General features: G+C 53.8%; 1 pseudogene; it reads right to left on the reverse strand.

The window, feature by feature from the left end:
- Positions 1-927: 927 nt before the first annotated feature.
- On the reverse strand, positions 928-2,479 carry LOC127642028 (uncharacterized; annotated as a pseudogene).
- Between the last annotated feature and the right edge of the window lie 3,215 nt (positions 2,480-5,694).

The following is a 5,694-nucleotide window of genomic DNA, read 5'->3' on the forward strand; positions in this document are numbered from 1 at the left end:
TTGATTTCTCACTTATTCACCATTAATTGTCCCATTGAGATTTGAAGTCGGATTGCTGGATTCAGAGTGCTAGCTACTACACCCTGGAACCTAAAGAGGATGGATCTTCAGTCTAATTCTCACCCACCTTAGTCATTTCAGCAACACTGGCAGTTTCCGAAGCACTCTTCATGTTGACATATGCCTGGAGAACACAGAGCGCGAGGCTATGAGAGCATTTTGAGGCCTTTAACTCCCCCTGCAAAAAAACTCCCTTTAAGTCCCCTCTGTAGGTGATACCGGGAAAGAAACAATAGGTTACTATCGTAACCCCGGTTCTCTGAAACATCGAGTGGAGAGATCCACCTATGGGAAGGGCATCCGCACCTGACCTCTGCAGAAGCATCCAATTGCACCAAGTCTGGCCTGACAGACAGAAGCGCGTGTCCAGTGCTCGGTAAGGGACCCGCCCCTTACCAAGTGCATAAAACACGCGTACGCGCTATCTTACCTCAGTGAGCATATTCGCTTCTCGTGCAGCAAGCGGGGCAAGCTTGGTGGATCTCTCCACTCGATGTTTCAGAGAACCGGGGTTACGACAGTAACCTATTGTTCTCTTTCATCATCTCCTGTTCGAGATCCACCTATGGGAGATATGGACAGCTCCCCGATTGCCCAATACACTACAATGAGGCCCTGAAAGCCAGAGGACGGTCACCTCAAAAGGCGGTGCATGACACGTCACACGGAAACCACCCCACAAAGTGAGGAAGCCACTTTAGCAACAAAGAATAGCATATGGTAACATGCATTCGTGAATAAACCTGACCGCACTATCATGGTGAATATATGGTGCCAGGTGCAGAGTAGAAACATGCTTAGTGACTTTAAAGTGCTGGACTAGGCAGCCCAGACTTAAAGAGGGGTGGAGGGCCTAAGAGCACAAAGCTACAAAGAGCCGACACCCAGGACAGAATGAGCTACCGGGGTTCTGGTAACATCTAGCCGGTAGTATCTGGCAAACGTATGGGGAGAGGCCCAGCTTGCAGCGGCACATATGTCCTGCAAAGAGACTCCCTTAAACAGAGCCCAAGAGGCAGCCATACCTCTAGTGGAGTGAGCTCTGATGCCCTCTGGGGGCTGCACTCCCCTTGATTCATATGCCAAAGATATAGCTTCCACAAGCCAATGAGAAAGGCGTTGCTTGGAAATGGGTTTCCCTGAGTGCGGGGGGGCCCCAAGAGATGAAAAGCTGGTCGCTTTTTCTAAACGAGCTGGTCCTGTCTAAGTACACCCGCAGGGCACATACAGGACACAAAGCGTTCAACCTCTGATCCTCTGTGGAGGAGAAAGGAGCTGGGTGCAACGCGGAAAGCTCAATCACCTCACACGTGAATGCCGGGAAGCATTTTGGCATAAAGGCCGTGTTGGGCCTGAGAAAAACCTTATCTCCACTGAGAGAGAATTTAGTGCACGAGGGATGAACAGAGAGTGCATGCATATCACTGACCCGCTTGGCAGACGCCAAGGCCAAGAGCAAAGCTGTCTTGAAAGACAAATTCTTAAGGGAAATACTCCCCAGGGGCTCAAACGGCTGTTGAGACATTGTGTCCAGCACCATGGAGAGGTCCCATTCAGGAACGACTCTCCTGGGGACTGGAAGAGAGCGGCGTGCGCCCTTCATAAACCTACGAATAAGGGGGTGTTGCCCCACCGTAGCGCTGTCGAACCCCACATGACATGCAGCGATAGCCGCTAAATAGACCTTAATAGTGGAAAAGGATCTTCCCTTGTCCATAAGGTCCTGCAAAAAGCATAAGATGTCGGTGATTGAGCACTGATATGACGTTACCCGTCGCCCTTCACACCACTCTTCGAACACCCGCCACTTACAGTCGTAAAGAGACAGTGTTGAAGAGGCTCTGGCACACTGAATGGTGGCCACAACACGTGGGGGGAGCCCCAATGTGTTTAAGTTGGCCCTCTCACGGGCCAGGCCCAGAGGGCCACCCTGTCCGGGTGCGGGTGATAAATTTCCCCGTTCGCTTGAGACAAAAGGTCTGTGCGAAGTGGGAGGGGCCATGGCTGGGCATACAGCAGAGGGATAATCTCTGAGAGCCACGGCGCCTTGGGCCACCTGGGAGCTATCAAAATCATGGTCAAGCTCTGTTCCCTCACCCTGGCCAGAGACGGCGTTATGAGGCAAAGGGGAGGAAATGCATAGAGCAGCACGTTGGGCCACGGGTGGGCCAGTGCGTCCACGCCGAGGGGGGCGTCCTCGTCCCGTAGCGAGAAGAACATAGGACAATGGGCGTTTTCGCGTGAGGCGAAGAGATCTACGGTTGGCTGGCCGAACCTCCTCCACAGTAGACAAACTATCTGAGGATGGAGGCGCCAGTCTCCGTAGAGCGGGTTTCCCCTTGACAAGAGGTCTGCGCCCCTGTTCAGTATGCCCGGGACATGGGTCACCCGTAACGACAGGAAATGCCGCCTGCTCCATACTAACAGCCTGTGAGCGAGAGCATGCAGCTTGGAGGAGCGCATCCCCCCCGGCGGTTGATATATGCTACAGCTGTCGTGTTGTCGCAGCGCACCAGCACATGATGCCCCTGCAAGCGGGGCAGAAAGTGATTGAGAGCCTTCCACACAGTGAGGAGCTCTAAATAATTTATATGGGCTGAGTGAAGTGTGCTTGGCCACACACCATTCACTGTTCTGCCCTCTTGCGTGGCTCCCCATCCTGTTAAGGACACGTCTGTCGTCACTACTTTCCGCAGCATAATCGCCCCGAGAGGGGTCCCATGCGCGTAGAACTCTGCGTTCCTCCAGTGGCGCAGCGCTGCTGTGCACGAGCGCGTCACTGTGACAGAGCGGCAGAGATCGCTTAAAGGGCTGAGATGAAGAGTTAAAACCCACTTCATGAACGCCCTCATTCTCAGAAGGCCCAAAGGCAGGACATGTATAGCCGCAGCCATAAGACCCTGTAGCCTGAGACATGCGCGATAATGTATTCTCGCCCCTTCTTTGAATTGTGAGAGGCAATTCATTAAGGAGAGAACGCGCTCTTGTGAGAGACGCGCGCGCATTGTAACCGAATTCAGCTCCAAACCCAGAAAAGTAACTCTCTGCGCGGGAATGAAATTGCTCTTGCTCACGTTCACTCTGAAGCCGAGCGCTGTGATGTGAGCGAGCACACGGGCAGTGTTTTGCATGACGATCTCTCTCGAATCGGCTATAATCAGCCAATCGTCTATGTAAATCAGGATTTTGAGCCCCGCTATTCTCAGCGGGGCTAACCCTGCTTCCGCACACGTACAAAACACTCTTGGACTGAGTGCTAGGCCAAATGGAAGTACTGTGAATTCGGAACATATGCCTTGGAAGGCGAAACGAAGAAACTTCCTGTGTGGCGGGTAAACGTTGATGTGAAAAAACGCATCTTTCAGATCGATCGACGTGAACCAATCGCTCTGTTTTATTGCACGAGAGAGAACGTTGTGGGTTAACATTCTGAAATTGTATTTCCTTAAATGTTTGTTCAACACTCTGAGATCCAGAATAGGACGAAGTGAACCGTCCTTTTTTGGAATCAGGAAATAACGGGAGTAAAAACCCTGTTGACATTGATGCGGAGGTACCACTCGCACCGCCCCCTTCTCAAGAAGAGAAGAGATCTCGTCTTTCAGAATGTGCGTGGAGCTCTCTTCTGTGTGAGAAAAGATAACTCCGCTGAAACGTGGCGGTTTTCTGGCAAACTGAAGTCTGTAGCTCTTCGTAATGGTGCGAATCACCCATTCTGGGGCAGACACAGACTGCCAGGCTGTCACGTGTGACGTGAGAGAGCCCACACTCACCGGCGAGTTGCCTAGGGCAGGCAATACAACCGGATCGTTCATTTGTGATACAATGGCGCCATCTAGTGGACAACTTAGGGGCGACATGTAGAATTTCAGGGGAACAACAGCACTTGGCAGAGCTTTCGCTCTCAGTGTTTGATATTTTTGTTGTTCTTGTTTTTTGTTGTTTTTATTTTTGAAACACACACAGGGAATTGAACCTTTATTGAATGTGTGTGAAGTGGTTTGTGCAAACTGTGAAGAGACTGTGGTTGAGCACTTTTCAACAGTGGAGGGGCACACCTGGACAGTGAATTTCCCCCAGTTCTGGAACTGGAAGCTGGGAGGGGAATTTTTTTATGGACCACACCTGAACTTGTGACACGTCCATATTGAACTGGGGTTGGGCACCCGAACGAGGGAAAAGGGGCCCTCGAGCTGAGAACTTCCTCCTTTTGGGTAAAGGGGGGAAAAAACTCAAGCTTGTGTCCACTGGGCTGGTCGCCTGAAAACCTGGACCGAGAAGCCCCTGGAGCTGAGCATCAGGTAGGCCTCTTCCTCTTCCCGTCCGACGGGGTAGAGTGGGTGGGCTTTTTCGCTGCAGCCGCCGCGAAGGATGTCTTACGCCAGGGCTTAGGAGGATGGTTGGGCTGCTGGCTAGGCTGCTGGCTGGGTGGCCTGCTGCGAGCCTTAGGCCTGGCTGTATTACGGTACGGCCGTCCTGTGGCTGGGGCCTGAGGGGGCCGTGTGGGGGGCTGGTGTGGAGTGGCCTTTCTAGGCAGGCACGGTTTAAACGCCTCATCCTCCTTCTTCTTATCATCGCACCGCTGTTGCATAAGTGCAACAGCAGGGCCAAAAAGAGCCTGGCCTGGTTCCACTGGGGCTCCTGCTATGCGTCTTTTCTCGCTGTCGGGCAGACCAGAGAGATTGAGCCAGAGGGCCCGCTCCCCACAACACATAGGGCCATGGAGCGCCTGCCGGCTTGGACGGCCTGGCGGGCGCTACGGAGGACCAGGTCGTTCACGGTAACGATCTCCTTCCACAGCGTCGGCGATGGCACGCCTTTCTCCAAATGAGTGCTCATGTCCTCCAACAGCTCGGCCTGGTAGGCCGAGAGGAGGGAGGAAACATTTAGAGCCCGCATCACGAGAGCCGAGGCCTTGTACGAGGCCTGGAAGACAGATGCTGAGAAGCGGTCCATCTTATTAGGGAGAACTGGCTTAGGAGGGGCCAGTAACCCTCCCTGCGAGGGGTTAAGGTGTCTGGCGATCGAGGGCTCGATGGTGGGAGGGTCGCCCATGCCACACGCTGCCATATCCTTAACCTCCAGACCCGCTAAGCCATGCTTAAGATCTAGCGGGTCCTTCCAATAGAGTCGCATGTGCTTAGCGCATGCAGGGAGTACAGGCATGAGCTGCTTCCTAGGACCGGAAGGGGGACCTAGGAGTTCGCCGTCATACACATCCCTCTCTTGGTCGGTGGCGTTCTGGAGGGCCGGCCATTCCATGCCGAGACGAGCGGCCGCTCGCTCACACACCTCGAGAAGGACCGCGTGCGGCAGTGTAGCCGAGCCGCTAACCGGGGGAGCTTGGGCGGACGGGGTGGTTAACTCGTCGTCCGAGCCCTCAAGTATAGCGGGGTCCTCGTCCTCGCCTGAGGAAATACCGGGAAGGATTTCCTCGAGTAGGCCCTCGTTAGACTGGTCAGCCCAACTGAGAGCAGGCATGCTCTGGGAAGTCCCCAGAGCTGTAACGCTTTCACCTACTCCAGGGTCCAAATCGTAATGTTCGTCCGTGCCTTGAGAGGATGCAACCTTGAGTCTTCGTCGAAGAAGCTTCCTAGGCAGGGCGAGGCAATGGGTGCAGTTCTCAGGAAGTGA

Source organism: Xyrauchen texanus, unplaced genomic scaffold, assembly GCF_025860055.1.
Source record: "Xyrauchen texanus isolate HMW12.3.18 unplaced genomic scaffold, RBS_HiC_50CHRs HiC_scaffold_304, whole genome shotgun sequence".
Taxonomy (NCBI): domain Eukaryota; kingdom Metazoa; phylum Chordata; class Actinopteri; order Cypriniformes; family Catostomidae; genus Xyrauchen; species Xyrauchen texanus.